The following is a 10,425-nucleotide window of genomic DNA, read 5'->3' on the forward strand; positions in this document are numbered from 1 at the left end:
CGAGCTCGAGATCGAGCTCGAGCTCCGCCGCTTTGTCTCGCCGATGTTCGCACGGTAAGAGCCTCCTCCGTCGCTCCTCTCACTCGATCTTGAACCGCAGCGAGCCCCTGATCCTTTGCCCCATCTCCCTGTCGTATTTTGCAGTTGGAGTCGACGCCGACAACCTCCTCCCGAAGCTTCTTCGTCGCGGGACCTCGTCGCCGGTAAACCACCGCACCCCTCCGACCAACTCCGGCACCACCCGAACGGCGACTCCCTCCTGAGTTCAATGGTGCCAGCCGCTGGCCTCACCGTGGCCCACATCACCGCCGATGAGCATGCCGGCCCCTCTGTTGTGAGGTTGGAGATGACAGGTGGGACCCACCTGTCATCCTCACCTCTCCCTCGCACCCCCTCTCTCTCGCTGACGCCAGGGGCCTGCCCGTCAGGTTTGAAATCTAGCGCGCGCTGCCTCGGCTCGCCTAGGCCTCTTCCCCTCTGGGCCTGCTGCATTGTGGTTGTTCTAGAACAGTGGGCACAGTGCTCTTTTCCTTTTTCTGTTTCTATTATTATTACAATAATTCCACAGGATAAAATATTGATCCAAATGCAATAATCCAAACTCCTATATTTCCCTAAAAAGCCCACCTATTTAATGGTGTAACTTTCATAGATATCCATAAAACTTTTCTATATTGTTCGAATTTATATTCAAATTTGAGGATTTAAATCCCTCTTTGAAAATCCGTTTCTCTGTTTCTAAAGCTCAAATTCCAAAACTAAGAATTTTTCAATTCTTAGTTCTCACCCTAATATTTAACAAAATTAAATGGACATTTTTATGAGCATTTTATTTTCTGTTTGTGCTATGGTCTTATTGTGCGCCCGTTACTTTGCGACGAATAGATCCCGTGTTTGATGAAGTAGTTGGAGAAGAAGAAGGAGAAGGACTTGAAGTCTTCGAAGACCAAGCCAACCAAGGCAAGCAACCCTTTGACCATGACACCTCTCTCATTCATCGATACCTCTTTCCGATTGCATGATAATGAAAGTGACGGTGATGAACTTGTTGTGAACCACCAAATGATGCATGCCCAAACTCATAGCTCTACCTTGTGCATGGAGATACAATGTCAAAAGATTAGTTATTGATGCATAATGTTGCATGTATGCCATGATCACCTCGTGGTTGCATTCTTTCGAAAACCCCATCGGGTGCCCCTAATGCCCGTGGGTGATGTTGAAATAAGGTCACCACTTGAGGAAGAAGTGGTGTACCGGAGCAAGTTGTGTGAGTGTGTTTTCAAAAATGGATTGGTTTAAGTTGCGACCGTTATTACAACCTTACATGTACAACCACAATACCCCTTATGGGACGGGGATTTGTTGATTACTTTGGTCAATACTAGCAGGGATCCCGCATTACTAGTGGCGAGAGAATATGAGTTACTCTCTTGATACAGATTCATGCCAGGTAGGGCGACTATGGCTGTCTTTACAGACACCGGGCACACCGTTGCGTCCCCTCTCGGATGGTACGATCTCGAGTGAGTCTCGCATGATGTACATCGTGAGGAAAAGGGCCAACGAGTGGACTCTTTGTTAGTGTTGTCAAGGGAAAGATAATGTTCGGGTGCTTACCTCGGGTATGTAATATACAACGAGTCGTGGCTTGACACGGAAGTTCCCCGAGTCTTGTGGGTCAAGTGTGCAACCTCTGCAGAGTGTCAAACTATTCGAATAGCCGTGTCCACGGTCAAGGACAGTTGGGCAACCGTTCTTGGGATACGTCCAATGTTGTGACCATATTAACTTTTCTCTTTTAATTTGTTTGCATGTTTTTATCTTCTCTTTAATTATTCATCAATTATTTTAAGTGTAACAGCACCCATATCAAGAATTTTAAGAAAAATACTATTTGATATTATCTTTCTCAAAAGTAACCAACGGTTGTTCTATAAAAACTAGCTACTATCTATTATTTATCATTCCCGTAGTACAATTGCACAAACAAATATGCATGAACTGCACCTTGTGTATTTTATGTATTTTACTCTATTTATTTATTCCTATGGTTGCAATTTTTGATTGTGCAATGTATACGTATTCATCTTACTTCTAGATATGGCATTTATGTTGCCACTTGCGAGGAAAGACTATTACTGTTTTGAGTCTATTAGGAGACCATTCTGAGAGATTTTTTTACCCAAAAATAGTAGAACAATCGTTCTGCGGTATTCCTCCTGCTCCCATTCCTTTGGCACCCCGATGCCGCTCGTCACCATCAAGGCCGAGCCCCAAGAGACGCCGGAGCGCCGGCGCAGCGGCAACCTCGTCATAAACGAGGGCCGCCGCTGCCAACCTTCTCCTCCTCCACGCGGCCATCTTCGCCCGGTCAGGCGGAAGAAGGAGCAGGCGACGCCGCCTGCCGTCGTCAAACAGGAGCACATTGTCATGGCCGCCGACCTCGAGACCGGTCTGAAGTGGGCGTGAGACGACTATGTCCGGAAGGAAATGGAGCGTCATCGCCGCGCCCTCGAGAAGATCGCCGCTCGGCACCGCGGCCGCAACAAGGACGACGTCATCATCATCGATGACAGTGACAAGGAGGTGCCTGCACCATCCAACCGTCCGCCTCGGCGACCCAGGACAGGGCTGCAGCAAGGACGGCGACGTCCAGGACGGCGACGGCGACGACTACACCGTCTTCTGTAAGCTCCTCGGCATGTAGAAGGCTCGAGACGGTGGCGACGGCGCACGTAGTTTTCAGGGTTTGAATATGTCTTTTATATTATGTACAAATATGAATGAAAATCGTCTGAATTTCGTCTAAATTCTTCAAATTTTAGCCAAACTATATTTCAAAAAACGGCATCTGGAGGCCAACTTGGGACGACGGGTGGGAACCCGACTGCCCCCACGGCAAAAATAGCACCGGCTAGCCCCCAGGAGGCGGTATTTCAGTCCATGGGGGCTTCGAAGGAGTGGAGATGCTCTAAGGCTTTCAAAGAAGAATCTCTTGAAATAAAATTGAAAAAAAAATTCACACATTGGAGCATGGGAGCACTGGATATTCTCCCGTGGCTTTATGATATGTGGTCGATAAGTGTGAGGCGTGCACTGAAACACTGATATTTGCAAACTCAGGGCGGGCACGTGGTGCACGCGCGATGGAAGCAAATTAGCACCGATACTCGTACAGTCACAACATGTGGCTCGCCATCCCCCTGGGACCATATATTCGCTGTCGATTATACCTTTGTAATCCATCCACGGCGGCGATGGCGGAGCTCAAGAGCCGGCGGGTGATCCTCAAGGACTACGTGGAGGGCTACCCCACGGAGGAGCACATGGAGCTGCTGCCCGCTGCCGACGTCGACGAAGCCGCCGCCGCCGAGGAGGGCTCGGTGCTGGTCAAGAACCGGTGCCCCTACTGCGACCCCTACATGCGCCCCAAGATGACGCGCCCGCAGGAGCAGTGGTACACCGAGGCCTTCGTCCCGGGCTCCACCATCACCGGCTTCGGCGTGGCCCAGGTGGTCCGCTAGTCGCGGCCTGGCCTCGCCGCTGGCGACCTCGTCTCGGGCGTCACGGGGTGGGAGGACTACAGCGTCATCAACCCGCCCTTCGCCGACCTCCTCACCAAGATCCAGCCGGAGGACAGCCTCCCGCTGTCCTACTACACGGGCATGCTGGGCATGCCGGGCTTCACCGCCTACGTGGGATTCCACCACATCAGCTCGCCCAAGGCGGGCGAGACGGTGTTCGTCTCGGCGGCCTCCGACGCGGTGGGGCAGCTCGTCGGGCAGTTCGCGAGGCTCATGGGCTGCTACGTCGTTGGCAGCGCCGGGTCCAAGGAGAAGGTGGACCTGCTCATCAACAAGTTCGGCTTCCACGACGCGTTCAACTACAAGGAGGAGGACGCCGACCTCGCCGGCGCGCTCAAGAAGCGCTTCCCGGACGGCATCGACGTCTACTTCGAGAACGTGGGCGGCAAGATGCTGGACGCGGTGCTGGCCAACATGAAGGTCCACGGCCGCATCGCCGTCTGCGGCCTCATCTCCCAGTACAACCTCGCCGCCGGCGAGAAAGAGGCTGACAAGCTCGGCGCGGGCAACCTGGTGTACCTCGTTTCCAAGCGGATCCGAATGCAGGGGTTCATCGAGCCCGACCACAAGCACCTGTACCCGGAGTACAGGGCGTGGGTGCTGCCGCACATCAAGGACGGCAAGGTGGTCTACGTGGAGGACGTCGCCGAGGGGCTTGAGGCGGCGCCCGGAGCGCTCATCGGACTCTTCCACGGCCGCAACGTAGGCAAGCAGGTCGTCAGGCTCGCCACCCCTGAGTGACTGACAGATTCCAATGTCCTAGTGATGACGGACAAGTCAAATAAAACAACGGAAACCGAGATCCATGTGCATGGCGCTGGGAAGCTTCCCAGTCCTTGTTTACTCCTGTCCTTCAATAATCATTACTGGTACAAATGTCCGTGCATTGCACCGCGTGAAAAATGAAATATAACATATTCCACATCCCATTGTACAACATTTTTTATTGCATTTTTTGCAAACGTTATAAATAGGATTCCACTAAGTATTTCTTTTTGTACGATGAAGGGGATCCCAAAATACGGTGAATCTAGAAAGCGGGGGAGGTGGTAAATATGGGTAGGATGAAGTTGGTGAGGTGGCCGCGCTGCCTTTTGGTGAACTCCAAGGCGACCTCGTTAGATCAAGTGTGCGGCAATGTGGTATAGCATGGTACCATTTACTATGTGTAATGCTAATAAATTATTGTATACAACAACAAAAATATACAAAACTTATTTTTTTATGTTAAGAGTGAGCTCAATTCAAAGAAAATTAAATGTCCAAGTTTCTTTACCTCCTTTAAATTGCAACAGTTAAAGCAAAATCTCAAATTACTAATCTCATAATACAAATGACTCTGCTAGTGGTATGATATGATAATGAACACACTGAACTAATGAAAGTGTAAGCAGGAGCTGAATCATATCTTTAAATAGCTGAAAGCATCCTCAAAAAATTTTCACCTCACAATAATAAATATAGTTATATACAGATTAATAACAAAAATGACCAGGAAGCTAAGCTACTTTTTTTAGTACGATGAAAATATGACATGTTCTGACAGGAACCCCTTTATGGCCTGCATAGAGAAAATCAATAACAAATTTAGTGATAAATAGATCAGTAATAACAAAATTGATCCGGAAACTAAAAAAATTAGTACAATGAAAATATGGCATTTCTTTTCAGAGAAAAGAATTTGCAACTCTAAAGAGGCAAAGTAATATGTAAATGTCAGTAAGAGATCGGAAAAAGGCAGTATTGAGCATTGACCTATGCAAATATGTAAAATGGCAGTCAGATCGATCTGCATGTACCATATAGTAGTCCATCACTATGACTATATTTGGAAAGATGGAACATGTCATGCCAGTCTACCCAAAATTATGGATGCTTCATGATATCAAATTTTTTTAAGCTACAATAATTTATAAGGAAGTGCTTCTCTGGTACATCTTCTGTAACAACAGCCATGTAGAAGCTAACCTTGATGTATCAAATTTGCGTTGGAGAGCGTTGGTGCCATCAAATTTACATTGGAGCGTTGTAGTCCTTCGTTTCAAATTTCAACACCAAAAGCTCCTTTTGTCCAGCGTGCGGGTTCTACCATTGCTGAAGCCATGGAGGGCGCTGTCTTTGGTTCTCCTGGCCCAAGTAGTACTCGACAGCGTGCTCATGCAGGGATCGGCAGCATGCCAGCCTGTAGGCTCGTGGAGGGAGGAACAGGACGACCACCGGCTGCAGCATCAGCAGGCGAGATGGAGGCGCTCGCTAGAAGAGGAGTGGTGGAAGCGCAGGGTCCTACGGCTAACCGGACAGGCTCCAGGCCACGCGCGACGGCTGTACGTGCAAGGACATCAGGATGAAAACCATGAACTGCGAGGGTGAGCAAACCATGGAGAAGAGCGACGGTGTGCACATCTTGTTGCCGTGAAGCCACCGGAGACGCTCCACTCAATCCAGTCGACGGTGATCTTGGAAGTCGGGCCTTGCTTAGAGTGAGCTAAGAGGAGGTTAGGAGCAGGCGAAGAGGCATCCGGGGCCGGAAGAGGTAGCCTACGACTAACGGCGGGGGACGGGGCCACCCAGCGCCCGAACACACGGTTTCAAGCCCGGCAAACGTGGTTGCATCTGGCAGTGGAGAACGCCTCCCTACGGCCACACGCGCCGTCCGCATCAGCCCCTCCTTCTTAGCACCAACGATGCGCTCGATACAGGCCTCCTGCACATATACGGCGGCAAGAAGCCCTAAATCCCGGAAGCAGGGAAACTTGAGAGAGGAGATATGGTTTGATGTAAAAAGTGGTGATATTTGGTTAGGTAGTAGGCTTTGATACATATACGGGACGCGTGATTAACTCTAACTTAATCTCGGATTGATTATTTGCTTCGTCTTTTAATCGTACGAAGGCTGGATTGAAGCCTGGCGTTCCCCGGTTCAAATCCTTTATGAGAGGCCGAATAGATCAGGTTGAAGCCCAGCCAGTTGTCAGCGCACCAGGAGCAGGCCTAGGTGGGTGCTGTGAACGTGGCCCAAGCAGGAGTCCCAAGCGGGAGTCTGGAAGCGTTTCTTCATCTGAACGTTTTTGTACAGTTTTAGAACCACCTCGAATATATTTTAAATTCAAACTGAAAACGTAAAATTACGGGAGGAAGCGTATTGTGACGGTGAACCCACGGAGTCAATCCGTACTTTATTATTATTAGAGAAAGATTTACGTGTTTTGAATTAGGCGAACGTTAGGCGCCGGCGGACCGGCCAAAATTTGGGCCGGTCTCCGCGCGGCCCTCCGATTTGAGCCCCAGCGCCGTTGGATTCTCTCCCCTCCCTTCGATTCATCTCCTTTCTCACGCATGGGAAAAAAATCATCTCCTCTGCTAGCTCACCGCGCACTGCCCTCTCCGTCATGCGCTCCTCACAAGGCCCGAAGACCGGCGTCGCCCTCGGCAGCCAGCCAGCGTTGTGCGCCCCTGGCCTGCGGCCGTTGCAGCTCGTGGTCGCAACTGTCGTCGTTGGAAGCTTGCGTAGGCCGCTGCAACGAACGTCGTTGTGTTTGATGTTTCTCCCTGCAGCCCATTCAGCAAGTGCGTGCGCCACAACATCCTCGCCGTCGAAGCACTGCGTCAGCGGTTGCGGCGTCGGCGGAGCCGGCGCCCAGAAAAAAACGCCCTGTCCTTGTCTCTCGGGTCACTGCCTCACCATGGCCAACGCAGCAAAATCGAATGCCACTTGTAGCTTTTACAGGTTCCGGTTGCAGCCCACCGTGATCCACCTGCCGTTCTCACTAAATACAGCTTCTGTCGATCGAAACAAAAAGAAACGTGAGTTCCAGCTTCCTTCAGTAACGGTTGCAGCATCACCGTCACCCAGTTGCAGCTCTTTTCACCATCGTCGTCGCAGCAAAAATCGTTGTCGGTTGAAGCTTCTCTGATGCCGGTTGAAGCTTTTCTGTCGCAGCTTGCACAAACATGGCGCTGGTCGCAGCAACAAATTGTGTTGCCGGTTGAAGCTTTTCTGAAGGAGGTTGAAACTTTCCTGTCGCAGCTTGCACAAAAGCAAAAGTGGGTTCGCAGTAACAAAACACGTTGCCGGTTGAAGCTTTTCTGCCGCCGGTTGAAGCTATCAACGATGCCGGTTGCATCATCTGGACAGGCGTGTTCCGGCCCCGGGTGTCCGTCGTCTCCAGCGCCGGCAAGTGTTGATTGCAGCACGCTCACGTCGTGTCCAGCACCAGTGGGTGCCAGATGCAGCACCCCCCACCCCCGTGCCTATCTTCTCCAGCGCCACAAGTCCTGGTTGTAGCAAAACTCGTCCGGGTGCGTTGTCTTCGGGGCGAGCGGCTGCAGCGGTGTCCAGCTCGACGACGGCGAAATGTTGGGTGCTGTCCCACGGGAGGAGAGAAGGACGGGGAACGTGGAAGGAGAGAAGGATGAGAAACGAGGATAAGGAAAAAGCTTGGCGGCAGGTGGACCCACGGAAGATGTGGCTTACGTAGATACGAGAGAGAGCGCGAGCGAGAGAGTCGACCGGCCGAAGTTTGACCGGTCGACCGGATATAAACGTTTCCCTTTGAATTATTTGTTTCTTTTTGAATGATTCGAAGATTACCCCACCAAAAAAATGAAAGAATGATACGAAAATTGTTCACCATGCCTCGGCGTGGTTGAATTATTTATTTCAATGTTTCATGGAGTTCAAACCTAAATCAAAAGCTCTTGAATTTTTAGACTTATTTTTTTAGATTCCAAATATTCAAAGGTAGTCCAAATTTCCGAGTCTGCTGAATAATGAGAACATTTGCCATCAAATCATTAATACAATTGGAGCAATTTAACTATATAAATACCCAAATCATTTGAAAGGACACCGATATTCACGTACGGTTTGTTGCCCCCCCCCCTCCCCCAAGACGACCGAATGATACGTTCTGTACGAGGGAATCGATCCCCCGAACAAATTCATTTGGCAGGGGGGAATCCATAGTGAAATCACTAGTTGAGGAGTACTCGTTATAAAGATCACTCCCACCTCCCAGGTTGCGACAAGTGGCGTGCTGCATGTGCGCCACTTGTCGCAACCTGGAAATTTTCTCTTTTTTCATACATCCGTTTATTTAAAATGTTTTATCTCTTAAACCGTGCGTTCAAATCTTGAACCGTTTTCACCATTGAATTCTCCGCGTCGAGATCTTTAAAACTAGATTGTATGTTGATAGGTTTTGACGAACTTTTTTTTTACAAAAAAAACCGAACGAAAAAACCGACCCGGGAGCATGGGTTTTTTCCCTTTCCGAAAGAGGCATGCCCGTGTCTCTCGTGAAAGCACAACCGTTCCTCTCGCGAAAGAAAATAAACAGAAAATGCGTTTTTTTTTCATTTCCGAGAGGCACTGCCGTGACTCTCGCGAAAGCACAACCGTGCCTCTCACCAAAGGGAAAAAACAGAAAACGCGTTTTTCCCGTTTCCGAGAGGCACGGCCGTGACTCTCGCGAAAGCACAACCGTGCCTCTCCCGGAAGCAAAACCGTGACCTTCTCGCGGAAGGAAAAATACAGAAAACGCGTTTTTTTGTTTCCGAGAGGCACGGCCGTTACTCTCGTGAAAGCACAACCGTGCCTCTAGCGGAAGCAAATCCGTGCTTCTCGCAGAAGGAAAAAAAACCTGTTTTATTTCGTTTCCGAAAGGCACGGCTGTGACTCTCGCGAAAGCATAACCATGCCTCTCGTGGAAGCAAAACCGTGCCTCTCGTGGAAGAAAAAAAACAAAAAACACGTTTTTTTTCCGTTTCCGAAAGGCACGGCCGTGACTCTCGCAAAAGCACAACCGTGGCTTTCGCGGAAGCAAAACTATGACTCTCGTGAAAGAAAACAAAAAGGAAACGCGTTTTTTCGTGCAAATTTTTTTCCCCGAATTTTTTTTGACCCAAAAGCTAAGATAGACCGGTAGAAAACCGAAACATCAAAAAACCTGGAGAAAAACCATTTAAAAGCCGAAAATGCGTGTGGAAAATTAAAACAAAAAAGAAAATCTGGAGGGAACGCCTAGAGCGCGACACGTGGCGAATGGCTAAAAACGCACCAAGTGGCGTAGATCGTTGCGAGGCTCCCGAAGGAGCGCTCGTTAGTTAGTTGCTCTCCATAGCGAACACCTTCCTGACGCCAGGCCTTTTCCCTGAAAAAGGAAAGAAACAAAAAGCCCTCTAATAACAAATTGCTACAGGGTTGCGAGCCAACCGCTTTTCTGTTCACATATCCAAAGAGTGTTTCAATGTACTCAAGAAGAGGATAAGATGCACCTCTTTTTTCTTCTTATGTACCTTTGCTAGAGCTGCTTGGTTTGCTTATCCTCGTACTTTAGATCAGATCTTCTCACAGAAAATCATCAATACATGTAAACTGTTATTCATGACTAGTAGACTACCCGTGTTGCCACGGGATTTGGACTGATTTGTATCATCTGAAAGCTTTTAGGAGAAATAAGGATAGAGAGTTGTTTTGTTCAAGGAAATGGAATGTCTCTCCTTACATCATCATCATTCATCATTATGACATGTATAAATCGGGATAACACACAATGAATAAGAGGAATAAGGATAGAAAGCTGTTAACTTCAACACACTGTTCATTTGCTTACACTTGAAGAAATAAGACAACATTGCTTATACTTGAAGAAATAAGACAACATCCCCTGTGACAAATTTATTTTTATTGACAAACAAATTCCCTCCATTTGTTAAAAATGTGCCTATTTGGTTCACCTCGAAGGCAATGAGAATTTCATAACATGTATATGGTACCTTGCTAGAAGGAAAAAGATAACTGGTATATTTGCCTCAAAATCAGAATGTATGATAGAAT

At 48.7% G+C, this 10,425-nt stretch overlaps 1 pseudogene; it reads left to right on the forward strand.

The window, feature by feature from the left end:
- Nucleotides 1–3,183: 3,183 nt before the first annotated feature.
- Nucleotides 3,184–4,660, forward strand: LOC125531640 (annotated as a pseudogene).
- The last annotated feature ends 5,765 nt before the right edge of the window (nucleotides 4,661–10,425 follow it).

The sequence above is a fragment of the Triticum urartu genome, unplaced genomic scaffold (genome assembly GCF_003073215.2).
Source record: "Triticum urartu cultivar G1812 unplaced genomic scaffold, Tu2.1 TuUngrouped_contig_7701, whole genome shotgun sequence".
Taxonomy (NCBI): Eukaryota; Viridiplantae; Streptophyta; class Magnoliopsida; order Poales; family Poaceae; genus Triticum; species Triticum urartu.